This window comes from Hermetia illucens, chromosome 2 (assembly GCF_905115235.1).
Source record: "Hermetia illucens chromosome 2, iHerIll2.2.curated.20191125, whole genome shotgun sequence".
NCBI lineage: Eukaryota > Metazoa > Arthropoda > Insecta > Diptera > Stratiomyidae > Hermetia > Hermetia illucens.
Window position 1 is genome coordinate 115,222,323 of NC_051850.1, and position 19,947 is coordinate 115,242,269.

A 19,947-nucleotide genomic window follows, 5' to 3' on the forward strand; every position below is an offset into this window, starting at 1 on the left:
TTGGTGAAAATTACCGTTTAAGCTCTTCCAAAGAATAGAAAGTTGTATTTCAGCCACGCTACGGTGTCAGAAAAGGGATTACCTAGGACGTGTGCTTATTTATTACTACCCATTTTCGATCGGCATGATTCGGGATAAATTCGCCAGATTGTGAAACAATTTTACTTTGCATGACTATATGGATAATACACGCATCTCATTGGCGGAAATCAACTGTTGCCAAAGAAGGGATCAATCTAGTAATCGATAATGGCGATAATAAAGAACCGATTCTGTAATCGATGAAACTCCCTTTGGCAAGTCGGTACAAACCGATACACACATTGCGCCAACTAAATCATCACAGAGAGATGAATTAAGAATTAAATCGATCCGCAAACTTTTATTTATGAATTGTGCACAGTAGATCTACTATAGGCAGTACCCTTACAAAAATGACCCCACTTGCAAATGTGCTTCCAGAAGCTTATCTGTACACATCAGAGACGCTAAACAAGGAAAAGGCATAATCTTCGTCAAATCGTATTGGTAAGAGAGAGAGATCGGTGAGCTTTTGCTATTCTGGCAGGGATGCAAACTCTACTTATTTATAAGGAGATCTACTTATTTTCGACTCGATCTACTTATCTCCTTATTTTTGCATGAAATCTACTTATTTTTACACGCTATGATTGATTTTTCAATTTTTGCAAAGCGCATAAATAGTCATTGAAGTAGAAGGTTATATTACAACAATTTTCGTTTAGAGTAGAATGGATCTTGATGCTGAACTAAAAACAGTAGTATAAAGACTACCATGGTAGTTCAACGGTCAAGTCTTGTGGCTTGTCACTTGGTTTGTGTATGCATAACATGAGGCCGTGCATGTGTATAAATTGCAGTTGGAAAATGTGTCAAAGTGTGTCATGACATGATTGTGTTTTTTACTTGTTTAACTGTTCGCACTTTGTTTAGCGCCGGTGAGCCGGTCGGTTTCGTTTGAATTCTATGAGATTGGAATTTAAATTTATTCATGTAATCGTAAGCTGCGTAAGTAAGAATTGAAAATTAAGTTTAGCATGTAACTGTAAGAAAGATAATTTTAGGCATGAAAATGAAAAGATTTTTCGAAGTAGTTTCGAAGGACCCGCAGCGGGCATCTTCAAGTTCTGAACCTGACTCGGAAAGCACCGAAGGAATTAATGAAAGTCCGGAAAAGGATAAGGAATGTGAAAAATCGAAAAAGCAGAAATATGAACAAAAGTACGTAAAATACTGGGAAAGTGAATTTAAATGGTTATCTGAGGGAACAAAAGGCTGTCATTATGCATTCTGTAAAGTGTGCTCTGTAGATGTATACATAGGGAAGATGGGTAAAAGTGCAATTAAATCCCATGCAAACACCCAAATACATACAAAAAACGCTGGAACGATTTCATTAAACCTAGTGCAACAAAATATTGAACCATTATTTAGTTCAGCATCCAAGACTGCTGTTATTGATGCCGAGATTATGATGGCAGTATTTGTTGCGGAACATAATTTGGCATTCCAAATAATGGGTCACTTATCGCAATTCGTTAACAAAATTACCCCGTATTCGAATATTGCCAAAAAAGTAAAGTGTTCTAGGACGAAAATGGTAAACATTTTACGGAACGTTTTGGGAATATCTTACATAGAAGAAATTGTTGATTTGTTAAACGCCAATAAATTTTCTTTATTTATTGACGAGTTCACAGATATGTCTTTAGTAAAAACCTTGTGCTTGGTGGTTAGAGTATGTAAAAATTTTAAAGTACATGACTTGTTTTTTGATTTAATTGAAGTTGAATCTACAGATGCTAGTAGCCTGTTTTCTGCTGTAATCAATAGTTTCACGAAGAATAATATCATGTACAAACAAAACATGATTGGTTTCGCAGCTGATGGAGCCAATGTTATGATGTGTAGGAATCATTCACATTCACATTCACATGTTTGTCACAGTTTTCACTTATGCGCCTCATACGCATGCGAAAAACTTCCTGGCGAAGTAGAAGATTTGGCGCGTAATATTTTCAATTATTTGAAGAGTTCATCGAAACGTCTTAAAGATTTTTCTTCCTTACAATATTTTTTTGAATTCAAAGCAAATAAAATTTTACACCCTTCTCAAACGAGATGGTTATCATTATCTGCAGTCGTAAGTCGCTTAATAGAACAGTATGATGTGCTTATAGCATACTTTTCTATTGCAGTCAAAGAGGAAAATCTACAAACAGCTAAAAATATTTTAACGTCGCTGAAAGATCCTATAACTAAATTATATATATTGTTTTTAGAATTCGCACTTCCTTTTTTCATTAAATTAAATAAACTTTTTCAATCAGAAAGCTCACAGATACATAAGTTGCACAGTTCGGTTAAAGAAATAGTAGTAACATTGTTAGAGTGCTTTGTAAGGAAAGATTATATTACAATGTTTTTAGATAGTACCTCAGAATTTAATCTCCCTCCAGAATGTTTGCTAGATTTGGAAAGTATATACCTCGGTATAAAAGTTGAATGCTTTCTAATTACGAATGAAATCAATGTCATTGAAATAGATACTTTTAAGAATAAGTGTCGTAACTTTTATATTGAGGCCGTTCTGCAAATATTAAAAAGATTCGATTTGAATAATTCTTTTTTTAGGAATCTTTCCATAATCGCACCTGACAATGTATACGCTTGTACCTATAAATCGATAGCTCCACTTTTACAACAAGTCCCACGTTTACTAGCTGACAATATACAAGAAATTGACTCGGAATACCGTACTCTGATAAATTTCGTAAAAGATAAAGAACAAATTTTAGACATTGAAGAATTTTGGCGTATGGTTGCTCGCATTGAAATTGGTAACAAGCAAGCATTCCCGAATTTAGTTAAACTAGTATTTGCTATTTTGTCCTACCCACATTCGTCTGCAAATGTTGAAAGGGTATTTTCCCAAGTAAATTTAATGATAACAAAAATCAGAAATCGATTAGAGAATGCAACCATTAAAGCATGCTTACAAACGAAAGGGTTACTAAAACTACAAAACTCTGATTGCACAAATTTCAAAGTGACTACTGAGATGAGAAAAAAGTGCAATAAAGCTATGTACGATATTCCCAAATAACTTAATTTAATTTTTATTGAATTTTTATTTTGTTGGTTCCTTTTTTATTTTGGAATTAAGTTTGGTTTTTCAATGTTGAATGAATTATTTTACATTTTATTTATTGTTATATTTTATCATTAATTCTGAATTATGTTATGTTTTTTGTGTTCTGTACCTAATGCTTTGAATATATTAAAGTTATAAATAATATTACGAATTTTTTTGAGGTAACAGGGCTCTTAATGGCACAAAAATAAATCTACTTATTTTATCATCAAATCTACTTATTTTTTTCCTCAATTCTACTTATTTTATTTTTTTTGAGTTTGCATCACTGTGTGGGTGGCACATTGTTAGAGCACCGAGCCAATCATAAGGTATCAACTGACCGACGCCGTACGAGCAGTCAGATCGACGACTTCGCGATCTACAATAGATTTAGTGCATGTGCGTAACCAAAGAGGCGCTACCATCTTTGGGATCATCTGGGGAAAAAGTTGCGAGTTGAGTACAACAAAATTAATACAGTCCATGCCGAATCGATTACGCGAAGTAAAAAAATGAAAAGATATGCGACTTGGTACTAGTTCAGATACCAAACCTGATAAAAATGCCTAATTCCTTTGAAATAATAATTTGTTATTGGAACTATGTGGTCACTCTATTCATTCATTTGTGCCCGTTGCGGAAAATTCCAGGAATCATGTTAAGCCCGCAAAAGTGATGACGAAATTCTGTTACTATTTTGAAACTGCTGTCTCGACATATTTATATGTTCTTGCTTTCATTGTAATAAATTCACAATAAAACATTGTGAGACGATTTAATTGTAAATTCGTCTCTATGTGATGATTTAATTGGGGCAGTGTAATATAGACGAATTCTTTAAGAAATAATTATTTGCACCAGCAAACTAAATATTTTTTACAAGACTAATTTTAATTTTTTGTTTTAATATCTGTATACCAAAGCAGCATATATTCATTTAGAAACATATATTTTTTAAATTCACTATGAAAATCTAAAACAACAAAATTAAACCAATTAACAAAATAAAACTCAGAGAGCAGTTCATACACATCCATGCTTTATAAAAGCCTGTTTAACCTTACGATGGAATACACTTCCAATAGCTTTGACGTAATCTTCATTGTCGAGGCAATCTCCTGCAAAACATTAATACAGGGCTCAAGTGAAGGCCAGCCGGTTTTAAAAGCTATTCTCCCGAATAATTGTTAATATTGACAAAATGTTTAAATGATTGTGCAACGAAACCAAATTGTCGTCCAGTAAGTTGGTTTTTCTCAAAGTCATACGCCATGTAATTAAGGGGAGGCTTCCTAAAGGTGACATTGTGATTGTGATGGGTGATCTGAATGCCGAAGTGGACATTTGTTCGGACATGTTATGGGGAAACACCGTCTTGGCGATCGCAATGGTAAAGGTGGGATATTCGTGGATTTCTGAAACTTCGACCGCCTCGTCGTTGGTGTCGCATTGTTCTAGCACATAGCCAGTCATAAGGATTTCAACTGGCCGACGCCGTATCAGTAATCAGATCGACAACTTCGCAGTCGATTTAGGAGTTATCTTCTGTAATAAGAGAGACACTGACATCGACCTCCACAAGCATTACCATCTGATGATTGCTTCAACTGCTGTTCGACAGTTGTTGGTGTTGTCGCTACGAGTGATGTTATTGCGCTGGTCAGGGAAGCGGAAAATGCCGCAGATCGCAATGAATTTAGAACTATATATCACATCAGGAAAGAGCTTCCTTGTAGTCGCAAATCTTTCGATGATCCCGTGAAGGACGACTTTTCACCATAACATACGAACGCGGACTGTTCTTTCAAGCAGAAGAAAAAATAACATTTCGGTCTCCCCGAGGAGTTATTTATCACTGCACTTGCAGGGACTCTACACACGGACGTGTAATGTCACGTGCTGCACAGAGATAACATCTTGGAGAATTTTGAGGTCCAAAGCGGAGTCCGCCAGGCAAGATTCAACTTGCCATGACGTTGTTCATGTTACCTTGTTCTGAGGACGTGGAGAACCTCGACTATGCTAATAACATCTGTTTGCTCTCTCACCGAGCTATGGATCTTGGCCAAATGGTTGTGGGATTTCGAAAGAGAGGCAAGAATCCGAGCTTGGTACTCAGCAAGTGTTTTTCCCTCCGGCTGAAAAGTTGCAAGACTTATGCTGATAAGCAAGAGCAAAGGCGACTCCGAGGCGACGTCAGCATATTGCCCGCTGAATCTGTTAGACACAGTGGGGAAACTGCTTGAGAAGCTTATCAAGCCAAAATTGACTGACGCAATATATGCTGCGGGAGACTACTCACCACCACAATATGGTTTAAGAGCGGGGCAATCCACAATTGACGAGATTGAGGAGGTGGTCCAAGCGATGAAACTGGCTGAGGCATATAGTCCCCACTGTCGGCGAGTGGAGCTCCTTGCGACCCTAGACAAAAACGCCTTTCTGCGAGGTGGTATCCCATACTTGGGGCACTAGAAAATCGTCTACATACTCCAGGCTACCTACTGCGGATATTGAGGCACGGGGATAATGTTCCGGCACTAATTACCGCACGCACATTTCACCAAGCTTCACGCACACTGGAATTGGTGATGCGGCGAATAAGATGGATAGTTGAACGCGGATGACAAATTTTGTAATGTCGGTTTTCCCAATGGTCCATCTGGTAGGTGTTGTCGTTTATTAGAACATTGGAAGGAGCCGTTGGTCACTTCGAAGAAAATATACTGCTGGTCACTGGCTGTGACGTCTTCCAGTAACTTCCATCGTTGGACCGCTGATACTAAGGACTCCGCAGCAACGGATACGTCAGGGATAGTGTCCTAGAAGGGCATCGGAATGCCAGACCGGCATTTAGGACAATAAGTCTTGTCCTGGTGGTCATCTCCTAAATCGGTGTGCCTCGAGAATCAGGTTGAGGCATGCCCCATTCGGGATTTTTTGCCTCCCCTCCTTCCGTGTTTGTAATATCGTCCTGCAAAGTGTTTGTTGTTTGGAGACCAGGCATCGCTAGAACCGGGAATATGAGCCACATCTTGTTTCTGCAGAACGCGGTCCTTGCAAACAGCACATCACTTTCCCGTCTTCGCTCGAATTGGCCCCACTTGTAACACAAAGTGTTTCTGTCCTGTTCCGCATAGCCAACACCTAAAACAGCGAGTTAGCACTGCCCTTTGCCTTATTCTGCAAATAATCCCGCAATGGAGAGTTTAGTTCGTTGTCTTCTCAGGAACAGAGACATTGGCCAATTTTGGTTCTCTGGAGTTGACAGACGTAATTCGCACTTTAAGGTCGCCCGCAGGCGGTACCAGAACCATCATCGTTCTCCTCGAAATCATGCTTTTCGAATTGGGCAAAAATCCAGCGCCTCCAATTTTAAACCGATGAAATCCAAACTTAAACTCAATGGCAGTGGACACGGTTTATACATGGACATCTTTTCTGACTCCTTCATACTTACGGAACAGCTGCTCGATCAAAATATGTAGATATTGCACCGGGATGCGTAGGGCGAAAAGGGAAGGAAATTTCGCAGAAGTAGCAATGGAAAAAAAAGGGGCTGCGGTTTCTATGGATATGAATGAATATGAATATGTCACCTGATTCTCAGAGGGGAGCACCATGCCAACGAAATAGTGATCCGAGTGTATATTGGCCCCCCTATATGTTCTGATATTCATCAAGGCTGAGAGGTGGCGGCGTTCAATCAACACGTGGTCAATTTGGTTGAAAGCAGTCTCATCTGGAGAGACCCATGTATGTTTGCGAAGCGCTTTTCGGCTTCAAACAACCGTTTGAATAATCCGCAGTCCGTTACCATTTGTATTTTGGTGTAAGCTATGAAAGCCAACGTATCGCCTGAATAGTGGCTCCTTCCCTATTTGGCTGTTAAAATCCCCAAGTATGATTTTGATATCATATCTGGGACAGGCTTCGAGGGTTCGTTCTATTGCCTCGTAGAAGGTATCCTTCTCCGACTTTGCAGTCTCCTCTGTAGGGGCGTGAACGTTAATGAGGCTTATATTTCTAAACTTGCCTCGTAAGCGCGGAGTGCATAGCCGTCTGCTTATGTTTTCAAAGCAGATTTCATTTTTTGGCTGACTAAGAAACTTACTCCAAGCACATGGTTTACTGGATGGCCACTATAATATATGGTGTAGCGGCTTCTCTCCAGGAAACCGGTCCCTGTCCAATGCATCTCCTGTACTGCTATTTCATCAGCCCTATATTGGGACATGGTATCGGCTAGCTGTCCAGTCCGAGGCTGCTGTTGTGTCTTCGTAACAAGTTGTTTTCCGTGTAGGGTTGTCAGCCCTACCCAACACCCAACCTGGACGACCAGTTGGTACAATTTGTCCCGTTTTAGGCGCGAGAGACTCGTTTTCATCCTTCTCCGTCTGCAGCTTTTCGTTAAGAAAGAACTCCCATCGGTCACCACGTGGAGTTGGAGATAGGGTTTGGTAGCAGAGCTGCTGAACCAGGCATTTTCCAGGTTTTATGCTCCATCGTGGGTACCAATCCACGTTTCGCCCTGGGACCTATACTACCTTTTGATCACCACATATCGGAATGGGATATATTATAGTTGGAGGGCGAGATTTCGTGTAGATCAGTCGCTGTGATTTTTTTAAATTTTTCGGTTGGATAGGCTCTGAGAACGAGACTTGTTACTCTTTTTGTGGCACACATTTTGAGTCCTCAATCCTCTGTCTTTGAGCCAATGTCAGCAATAAGTTAATTTTTTTTAAGAATGGCATGGTTCCAAGTCCGTATTCACCTAATGCCAGACCGGACCAAATGGGGAGCAACTTACTCGCTCTTTTTTGGTCTACGGACCTCTCGTTTAAGGCTTACCACCCAAACTCTAAAAATATTAGGCGCTCACAGGGATAAGATCAGTTTCGAAAAGTGCTAATCGATCCATTTAATTTTATACCCCACATGATTATGTTTGGTGAAAACAGCATACCCCTTTCGCAAAATTATACCAGTCGCTGTATGTAAAAGGACAGACAGACTACATTTTTTCACTCAATTTCGTAACTATTGGTTCAGCCATTTTCCAGTACATTGGGAGTGACAGCGGAACAGATAGCCGATGAATCGATTTTAAAAAAGGGTGCATTCCAATTTTAAATGCTTTCCGTGTCCCGGGTTTCCAAGATTTTCTTTGACACCATGTTTTGGAATATTCGATGGTTACAAAAAGGAATGTTGGATGGTTTTGATTTTATTGATTGGATTTGTTTTTATAGGGAACTAGTATAACTATCAATATATTTTTATATAATAGCTACGAAGAAATACTTCCTATAAAGATTTCATTTGTATAGTTTTCATAAGTTTATTCTTTTTTATCGAATTGATTTTTTCTGGTTCTGGTATTATTTCGCGGTGCTGCTCAGTTCTTAGCTGTTCACTCTGAACGAGCTGCTATATAGACCTACAGACGACTTGCCTCATCGGCTACAATATCCACCGGGATCAACCCCGCAATCACTCATGCTGCCTCATAAGATGTTGTTCTGTAGCCGCAACATGTTCGGAGAGTGCTTAATCGATATTCAGCTTGAAGCTGTCTGCGATTTTCTCCATATTAAAGTACAGAGTTGATGGCTAGCGATAAAAGAAGTCGACTGTGTTTTGGGCTGCCTACATTTGGAAGCATCCTTCCCAGCATTGAGCTGATAGTCGCCGCTTTCTCCCCAATAAGCTTTAAGTGGTGTTTAAAGTTCAGCTTAGAGTCGAATATTATGGTACTTCCAGGTATTTCAGCCATGGATGCAAATTTCAACAGTTTTCTTCGTCCGAATCATCGACGTCTGTCTGTCACACGCATTTGTCTCGGAGACGGTTGTAGCGATTGAGACCAAATTTGGTAAAAAGGTGGGAATTTTGAACGCTCACGCATACAATGAGTTACATAATTCTACGTCGAATTTAAGGGGGGTTTCCATACATGCATAAAGAGGGTGTACATTTTTTTCAGCAAATATAGTCATGTGGGATATCATATCGCAGTTAATACTTTCCGAAGCTGGTTTTAGCTTTGACCTTTGCTGGAAAGGTGGAGGTGCAGGGGGTCGAAAGTGATTATTTCTTCATTTTATGTTGCCTATGATCCGAAATACCCTACATACCGATATCTGTTCAAATAAAGTAAATAATAGTATATCACTATAATTTTTAGTAATTGGCTGGAAAATCCCCTTAAGTTCACCGTGGTACCACAGCGCAGCAATGTAGGCTATAATGTGGAGCATGATTCTACGAAGTTCGGTTGAAATCGCACTATTAGTAACAAAGTTATAATAGGTAAAAGTTGTCGTTTCTTTGCAAATTCAAGACTTTGAATGTCAATATCATGCGAAAGTTGATATGCCTATATTACGTGCTAGGCATTGATGTGCGCTTATGTATTTCGTACTACGGTGTCCAGATTTTACTTTTGCTCACTGCGCCAATCAAGTCATCACACAGAGACGAATTAACAATTGAATCTTTTATTTCTAAATTTATTATAATTATCGCAAGAAAATATAAATATGGGCTGATAGCAGTTTCAAAATATAATAGAATTTCGTCATCACTTTTGCGAACTTATTAACATGATTCCTCGAACTTTCCATAACGGGCGCGAAAAATCCATGACAATTAAGTCATCACACAGTTGCAAAAACAAATAATTATTTGAAAGGAATTGAACGTTTTCATTAGGTTTGATACCTTAATTAGTACCGTGTCGCATATCCTTTGATTTTAATTACTTCACGTAATCGATTCGGCATAGACTGTACTAATGCTGCTGTATAATTATCGTAAATTGCACTCTATTTTGCCACCAGTTATACAATGAAAACAACTGGGGATGCGCAGCAGTGTATTTAGGGTCGTTATCTTGTTGAAAATCCTCAAAGTACCCATTTTTTCACACTGAACCTTAATTTTTTTTAAAATGCCAATCTATCCGCATTGATTGAACGTATCAGTTAAAATTTGCAAGTTTCCCACTTCCTTCGCGGCCATGCACCCTAGAACATAATACCACCTAAATTGTGTTTAACCGCTTTAGCGGTATATTTGGGATTACAGCCTTCCTCCCTTCTTGGTCATACCTTTATATTAGGTAGTTGCGCATGAAATGGCCGATTTGGCAATGAAGTGAAGTTAGTTGCGATTTTGCAGTATCAAACCACCACCAGTTGGCGCTGTTAGTGTCGGATAATGAAGTATAAATACTTCCACATTTAATCAAGAAATCATTTGAGTTTTGACCATCGTTGTGATAACAGTGAGTAAAAAGGAAAAAAAGGATGGAAAAGAGCTAACGACGTATACTTTTTCTGTAACTCGATTATAAAGCAGCGGAAACGACCAGAAACATTAACAGCACATTCGGAGCTGATACGGTAAGCGAACGAACCACACGGCGGTGGTTCGAAAAATTCCGGTCAGGCGACGTAAATCTGCAAAGTGAGCCACGTGGACATTCAGGAGCATCGATTGGCAACGACGAGCTGCGTTTGCTAGTCGAATCCGACACACGTCAGTCTGTAGGAGACATTGCAGAGAAGCTGGGCGTACACTATTCGACAGTTTCCCCGCACTTGCAACAACTTGGAAAGGTGAAGAAGCTCGACAAATAGGTTCCGCATGCCCTTACGGAGCAAAACATGGCGCTTCGAATAGAAATTTGCAGTTCTTGACTCTCCCGCAACAGAAGCGATCCCTTTTTGCACAGAATAGTGACATGTGATGAAAAGTGGATATTATATGACAATCGTCGCCGATCAGCACAATGGCTAGATGCTGATAAGCCACCGAAGCATATGCCGAAACCGAGCCTCCATCCGAAGAAGGTAATGATGACTGTTTGGTGGTCTACAACTGGAGTTATCCACTATTCTTTTTTGGCACCAGGAGAAACGATAAATGCACAGAAATACTGTGCTCAAGTCGAGGAAATGCACAAAAAAATTCAACGGCTGAGATTGGTCAATAGAGATGGTGTAATATTCCTTCACGACAATGCACGACCTTATGTATCCAGAACAACGGTTCAAAAGTTGAACACCGAACCTTTCGCCAACCGGCTGGAAAAGCAATTTAGGAACGAGGAGGCAGTCAAAATTGCTTCCGACGAATTTATCAACACCCGACTTGGACTTCTACGAAACTGACATACATGCTCTTCAATCTCGCTGGGAAGTGTTTTGAATCGACTGGCACCTATTTTGATTAAAAAAATAGATTTTTGTGAGCTTTACAGTCGTTTCAAATTTTATTACCAAAACGGCCATTTCATTTGCAACAACCTAATACATGAATCTTTTCTAAAGAAATGGTACTTACCTTGTTATAGAAATCTGGAATTCTAATCGCGTTAATCGATTGGCCTTATTAATATATGGCTTCTTTTGAGAGGTGCAGGCAATATGTATATCCGAAACATGTAATGATTTGGCGCACTGTTTTACAATTAGTTTTTAGTACATGGTTTTCCGCAAGTACTGATGCGACTTCTCGAATACTTATCGTTGGATTCGCATCCACAATTTGCTTTGCAATTCGGCGCATTGGAATTAGCGCAGTGTATCAAGTAATATTTGGAACTGGAGCTATATTTAGCAGAAAAACTGCATACACCTTATGTTTTAGTTTTCAATATTAAAAAAGTGAAACGAATCAAACATTTTCCAGAATTTGTTTGCGCTATCGATTAAGTATTTGCTAATCACTCGGCATACTGATTTTCATTAGTTTCGCCCGAGCGTTTACTGAGATAATTGCAATTTTCCAAGAGATATACAAAATCGAAGTAGAAAAAGTCTGCCTATACTTATTCAATTAGGGGATTCCCCCGAATATGAGGTCTCAAATGCACTTATTGCTGAAAACGTCCTGCATTATTATTTGGTTTTTATTTATGCCCGTGATTAGAAAGTTTGTACAAAGTTTATATTGTGGAATAAGTGAAATTTCCGTCAGCGAGAGAAAAATTCATTACTAAATTGTGGAAGCAGGGAACAAGTTACATGGAAATTGCGGGAGTCGCCAGTAGACAACATTCATCTGTCCAGCGGGTTGTTAACAACTTCAAATCAACAGGTGAGTCCTGTTCGAAACACCGCGGTGGTGGTGTACTGGTTTGAAGGTGTATGTCGCTTAAGGACGTGGTGGGTAACCTTGAGCTTATTGAGGCAACAATAGATAAACCTAGCTTACTTTAATATTTTAAGGAATAATTTGGAGCAAAGTGCGCGAAATCTTGGATTGGATAAGGATTATTATTTTCAACATGAAAATGATCCGAAGCATACAGCCCAAGATGCCCCAAAACAGCTTTTCTGCTAAGTGTATATGCGAATGGGGTATTTCCCACACAAGATGAACACCAAGTCTTTACACCCGAAGTGTCCAGTTTGTGGTATTCCCACTTAGTTTTCGAGGAGTATATGCCCTGTATCCGAAATGTGTAATGATTTGTCCCGATTAGATTAGATTAATTGTTAGTCCACGATTTCTCCAGGTCTAGCTTCTAAGTCGCATCCACAATCCGCTCTATATATCATAATAGTTCAATGCATTCAAATTGTGATCAAAAGTTTTCGCTCTGTGCGTGGTAAATTCTTCACTCTATCTAGCGTTTTCCACCTTTAAATAACGGTGGCATTATGGTCCATGCCAAGCTGGAGAGCAATTTCAGTATATTATTTGCCTCCCCTACCACGCAATCTGATAATTGTCACCTATTGCCCCCGTTGTGAAAATTTCCGGGGATTATGCTAAGCACGCAAAATTAGTGAAGAATTCCTCATAACATTTTCGAACTACTATGTCAATTTAATCATATTCCGTTGTTCCCACCATAAAAGATTAATAAATAAAAGATTGAGGAACGTGTCTGTGTGGTAATTTAATTGGCGCGGTGTAAGAAGCATCCAGTTCCCGGTTTTAGACTTGTTTTCTCTTTTCTGTAAACATAACGTCTAGTTGAAAGTATATTTGGAACATTTTCCTAGAAAAAATTAGATAACTAAAGCCGTTCTGGCCTCTTCATTAAAGTATGTGTGCATGGATAGGCATGTACACATATTTCATCATCGAAATCCAAAAAAAACACAAAAAACTGGAGGAAACGACCGATAATATTTTACTGGCTCCCATGGAAATTGGGGAAAACCCGAAAACTGAACTTGACCTTCAAAAACACTGTCAAGGCCAAAATTTCTGTAAGTGTGCTTGCAAGCATATTCATGTGGATATTGTATTTGGGCGCTGATCATGCATAGTTTTCGGCGCTTCCAGATTGATATAAAATTTTAAAATATTTTATTCAAGATAAGATATCTTTCCACATGTACGTTATGTATGAATATGTGTATTCAATATTGCGCGATATTTGCTTGCAAGGGGTGTGGGAGGATGTGTGTTGTCTAAGAATAGCGGTGATTGAATGTCGAATGTCTCATAACTATACAGTATGTCAAGAAAATCTTTGCAAAGAAAAAACAGTTATATAGATTTCACTTCGATATGAAATAAAATGAATAAATGGTAAAATTCTTAAAGTTTAAAAAAGGGAAATTGTTGGTTAGTTTGGCAATCACCTACTTACACAATAAACACATATACTTCTTTTCAAAAGGCAATGTAAATACGCCAAAAGTAATCGTGATCACATTTTCCACTGTCAAAAAATTCTTTGCAAAACACACTGTAATACGTACACGCATGCATATAGCGACAGAATTCTCTAGAATTCTAGATGGTATTATTCGGTATCGCATTGATATGTTTATGTTGCTGCATTCAAAGTGAAATCCGTTTGCAATCGGTTGGATTTTGTTTGATTGTTCATTGAAAATTTTTTAAAGTCAAAATGCCTGGAATCAGAACACTCGACAATATTATTCAGTTAGTGTATTTTCATTATTGTAAAGGAAAAACTGCAAAGGAGCTTGCGGAAATGTTTTCAGTTAAATTGAGAACCGTTTACAATATAATAAATCGCGCTGAAAAAGAAGATAGGATACATTTACGTTGCTCACATGGAAGGCCGAATAAGCTTACTCCTAGAGAGGTAAGAAAAATCGATGAAAATCCTTACACTTCCACAAGATCGTTGGCTCTTGAACTAGAAAAGGATTGTGGAGTTCAAATCTCACATGAAACAGTGAGAAAAGTACTCTTAGAACATAAATATTCTTCGAGAGTAGCCAGGAAAAAACCGCTGTTATCAACATTTAATATAAATAAAAGATTTTCATTTGCAAAAGAGCATGTTTTATACCCCATCGAATACTGGGATGACGTTATTTTTTGCGATGAGACTAAAATTATGCTCTATTACAATGAGGGCCCAAATAGAGTCTGGACGAAGGCTCTTGAAGCTTTATGTTATAAAAATATTATACCAACAGTAAAATTCGGGAAATTGTCGGTCACGGTTTGGGGATGCATTTCATCAAAAGGAGTAGGCATATTAAGATTTATTGACGAAACAATGGATAAAGAGTATTATTTAGATATTCTGAAAACAGAATTGGTTCAAAGTGCCACAAAATTTGGTTTTATCGATCCTAGTAATCGTAATAAATTAAATTTCAAACTATACCAAGACAACGACCCTAAACATAAGTCGTATTTGTGTAGATCTTGGGCGCTTTATAATTGTGCGAAAGTTATCGATACACCAGCATACAGCCCGGACTTGAACCCAATCGAAAATTTGTGAGCTCATCTTAAAAAAAGAGTTGCAAGGAGAAGTCCGAAGTCAAAAGAGCAGTTAAAAGCCTTTATTCAGGAGGAATGGGAACATATACCAAACGAATACGATGTCAAAAAATTGATATCCTCTATGAAAAGGAGACTGCAGGCTGTGCTTGATGCTAAGGGTTTCCATACTAAATATTAAGAATGAAAAATATTAATTTAATTACTTTTTTTATTCACTTTTTTATTCAATACTGTATTTTGCAAAAAATTATTTGACACTGAAAGAAATGTAGTTTTTTATTTGTAACGCTTTCAATCTTTACTCGAAACAAGTTTTATGTTCTTTTATTTGTAAAGTATTAGCTAATATTCCAATAAAACATTACACTTTAAGAAATTACCAAAAAATGTATTATTTTGCTTTTTACCATCTGTCAAACAGAAATATTTCTAGTTATTTTCCGTTTGCAAAGAATTACTTGACATACTGTATGTAGCATTAGTAAAATTTTTTGGTATGAGTGAATTGAATTTAATGTAGTAGTACAATGTGACGCTCGAATTTCATAGTTATTCGATTATATTTCTTTTGGACAATAAAATAATACACGATTGTTCTGAAAGTTCAATATGAGTTTGATGGAAGCTTAAAATGTACAATGTTTCTAAGGTTTTGTGTAAAACAAAACCTTATTAAATCGATTCACTGTCTACTTTTTCTTCTGTTTGTCTGTCACACGCACTTTTCTCCAAAACGGTTAAACCGATCCAAACAAAATATGAAATCCCGTGTATACAGTGAGTGACATAAATTTGCGTGGAGTTTAAAGGGGCTCCCCATACATGTAAAGGTGGTATTTAAAATTTTTTTTCATTGAATATAGTTATGTGGGGTACAAATGAAAGGTCTTTCGACGCGAATTGCAAAGTGCGTGAGTAAGGAGTCTTTTTCGGAAGCTATCCCACCCTCTTGCATTCGCAGTGCCATGTAGTAAAAATTTGTCTTGGAATTTTGCTCATGGATAAATGAAGAATAGCGGGATTCGATCGCCCACAGTTGACACCGCGATTGCTATTGTCACATTCGTGCCGCGTTCGCCAGAACTTATTGCGCCAATACATCTAGTAGCTTTGGGTGCTACAACGAATTTGGTTTTGTGGACAGTTCCGTCTCATTAATATTCCAAACATCGGCAGCATTTTACTGATGTGAATTGCTGCGCACCTTTTTGTGAGTATCAAAAAAATCATTTACGACTGACTTATTGAAAGCTGCGGCGCGACCAATTGAAGTTTACACAGGGTGGCGCAAACTCAAGTCAAGGTAGCGTTTCATAAATAGGTCCAGCCAATCTGGGCTAGCTGCTGATTCTTTGTCAGAATTTTTCGCGAACCAGGAATCAGGCACTTTCTTGATGGTTCCATTTTTAAGGTTTTGTTTGTAAAACATTATTATCTCCTATTCTATCGCAGATCTCCAGTAGCTCGTCTCTGGTGACTGGCGGGATTGCCGTCACATTCAGAGGTGGTTGGAATGTGTCGGTGCTCTCCTCTTTCTGGGGGAATAACCCCTGGATGATTTTCAGCAAGAGGGTGGGACACGTGATCTGCGGAGATGAACGGCCTCTGAATCGTCCCATCACGATTCTATAAGCTCTCCCCCGCGCTTCTGAGCAGAGCTCCTTAAAGCATTTCCTCTTGCTTCGCTGGATGGCGAGCGTGAGGGTTTTGCGGGCTGCCTTGCAGGCGCAGAAAGTGTCGTTGATCGACTCTACCTACCGATCTCTGAGTCGCTCTTCTGGCTTGGTGGCAGGCCAATCGAAGACCGGTCAGTTCGTCATTCCACCAGTAGTTTGGTCTTCTACTGGGGGATGAGCACCTCCTAGGCATGGGCGCGTCACATGCTTTGGCGATGCATTGAGCCAGATAGACGGCTCTTTCCGTAGAGGCGCCTGCTTTATCAGGTTGATCTAACCACACCTCTATGAAGGTCTCCTCGTCCAAAGATTTTGCAGACCAGCCTGAAATCTTTTTCGGTTTCGGACATGATAACTCTTTGCCCTGAGGCTCGACACATGTCTCAAAGAAGATTACCTGGTGATCGCTGTGAGCGTAGCGTTCACTGACGCACCAGGACATACCACGCGCCAGCGCAGGGCTGACAAAGGTCAGGTCTACAACCGAGCCTGACCCTCCTTTTTGGAAGGTGTTTACAGCACCTTCGTTAGCCGAAACCATGTCCATCTGCGCGCAAGCTTCTATTAAACTGCGCTCCTAGCATTTGATTCTCTGCTACTCCACTCTAGGGCCCAAGCATTGAAATCACCAGCAATCACCTTTGGACTTCGTCCTCTTGCGTCGAGAACAAGATTATCAAGCATTTGCTCGAATTCAGACAGTGTCAAACTTGGTGGGGCGTAGCAGCTGCATACATATACACCACTTATTTTCGCCCACACAAAGCCTTTGACTGGCTGACTTGCAGTACATTGTATGGCCTATCGACCACAAGCCCATATCGCCGCTCCACCAGTCGAATCTGTAACCCATACGTCGCCGTGATGGTCTCTTTACGGCTCACTTATAATGGCCATTTCCATCTCAGATTCGAACGTGGTCTGCTCAAGTAAATCCTGTGCGACCCTGCAATGATTGAGGTTTATTTGAATAAACCTCATTTTCTTATTGCATTGAAGGCCTTCCTAAATTCCGGACATTTACCACTTCCGGCAATATGCCGGTTATCTTGTCCCTCTTTCACCTCGCACAATGGGCATTTGGGGTCCCTATTGCACTCCCTGGCAATATGGCCCTTCTCCTCACACCTTCTGCATCGATCAGATCGATCAATGCTGCTGGTGCATACCTTGGCGAAGTGCCCAAACATGAGGCATTTAAAGCACCTCTTTAGTGAAGCCTCTTCTCTTAACCGGCAGACAACCCATCCAATCCTAACTTTTCCGGCCGCCAACAATTTCTGCGCTGTTTCCGCTGGTACTCTTATTGTGGCCGCTTGAGTACCGCCATAGGCTTTTCGTAAACTCACAACAGACTCCTCGGCAAGTTCTTCCAACTTGAATTGCTCCTTCAGAGCAGTACAAATTTCTGCTTTTGATGTTATTTCACCGAGATCCTTACATTGTATGTAGATCTCATGTTTTTGGGCACGTCCTTCACCCGAGTGCGAAAGTCATCAGCCTTGCCCACGCTGGATCTTTTTAGCTCGAACATGAGATCCCCTTTCTGGGTTCTTCGGATTGGATTCACATTTTCGCTCAGAGCTATTAGGTCAGGATCCGCTTTGACCTTTCTGAGTATCTCCGCGTAGGACAGATTGCCCTTACTGGAGATAACAATCGCATCTGTTCGGGTTCGCACTTTTGCTTTTCCTTTCGCTTTTTTGCTCGTAACCTTAGTCCATCCATCGTTTCCATTCTTCTTGGGTTTCGCAGCGCTGGTCGAATTTTCTACATTCGCTGTACGCTTTCCTCCTTCAGAGCTATTAGTGCCTGGTTTTCAGAGTTTCCTGTCCGCCTTTTTTTTCTCTTAGGCGCCTGCTGATTATTTAAAGGATCCCCTTCTTTTTCACGTACTCGTTTATTTCGCCCTGATTCAGTGGTAGTACGGTTAGGCGTCACTTGGGTCGCTTGTGGCACTGTTGGCACAGCGGTGCTCGGCGTATCCTTGATATTCTTTTCCTCCATCTGCGATCTATTATAGAGGACTAATAGCCCTCACCATATTCTTTATGGCTTGGTGCACGTTGTGCTTATCCTTGATGAACTCGGACAGCTCAACTATTGTTGCCCCAAGCTGGATAAAGGGTAATTCCTCCGGATCGGGACTCCGCTCCCTATAAGCCCCGACAGGGTTACTCCTTTTATACGCTGCTTCACTTTTGGCGGTTATTGATCTTGCCTGTGCTTTATCTTTCATCGTCTTTAGCATTGGTGGAGATCTCAAAGTTGATGAGCTTCTTTTGAAAGGATCCTTTTCATGTTCCTGGAGCACCTCCTGCTGTCGCGCATCTTGAAAATATGTGGTGGGTGTTGTCACGGTTTTTGTCGTCCAACGATCTGTTTTCAGTTCATCCTTGGTTGTTCTTGCTACTGGTGTTCTCGGTTAGGTCGTACTTCGCTTGAACACTTGCTTCTCCAGATCCAAATCACTTGTAACATTATATGCCAAGGTCTATGTCGGTCTGTCTGTCTGTCTGTCACAGGCACTTTTCTCAGAAACGGCTATACCGATTGATACGAAGTTTGGTGAGAAGGTGGGACCTGTGGACCCCCAGACATGCAGTGAGTGATATCCTCCTATGTTGAGATTTAGGGGGGTACCCATACATGTAAAAGACGGGTGTACATTTTTTTTTTGTCACCAAATATGTGGGATATCAAATGAAAGGTCTCGATTAGTACTTTTCGAAATCGGTCTGTTTTGAGATTTGTTAACATTGTCACAAAAATTTATGAGAGGGTGTGCTCTATTGTTCTCTTTATATATAGCAAGTGGCGCCCTTTTGTATTAAGGTTAAGGGGGGTCCCCATACATGTGAATGGAGGCTGCAATTTTTTTTCACAGAATGTAGTTATGTGGGTTATCACATGAAAGGGCTTAATTAGTAATTTTCGAAACTAGCCCCACATTTGATATCGGGTGAAACGTAGAGGAGTGAGGGCTCAATATGTGACCCTCAAAAAGTGTAACAGGTCTCGTTCTCAGAACCTATCCAGCCGAATTCTAGACCTCAAAATACGTCTCGTTCCGGTATCTGATGAATAAAGTTAATAATAGTACATTAGCATATTTTGGAAATTCAGCCGGAAATCCCCCTAAGTTAAATTTGTATAAAGGACGACATAAAGCACAATTTGGTTAAGTTGGAAGAAAATCCAACTATTGTTATCAAAGTTATAGAGGGTGAAACTTTGCATTTGTTGTGAATTTCGTGCATTCTACAACCTGTATGGCGCCATTACCCCATATTAATTCGTCAATACCACAATAAAGAAAAATTTTAAGTTTAATATTAATATTACTACATTAAACCAGCGGTATTCAATATACGT

The 19,947-nt window shown here is 39.6% G+C and overlaps 1 protein-coding gene across 1 annotated transcript in view; it reads left to right on the top strand.

Annotated features, from left to right (window-relative positions):
* LOC119649639 overlaps positions 1–19,947 on the top strand; it is a 35,001-nt gene that overhangs the window by 420 nt on the left and 14,634 nt on the right. The window lies entirely within an intron of this gene.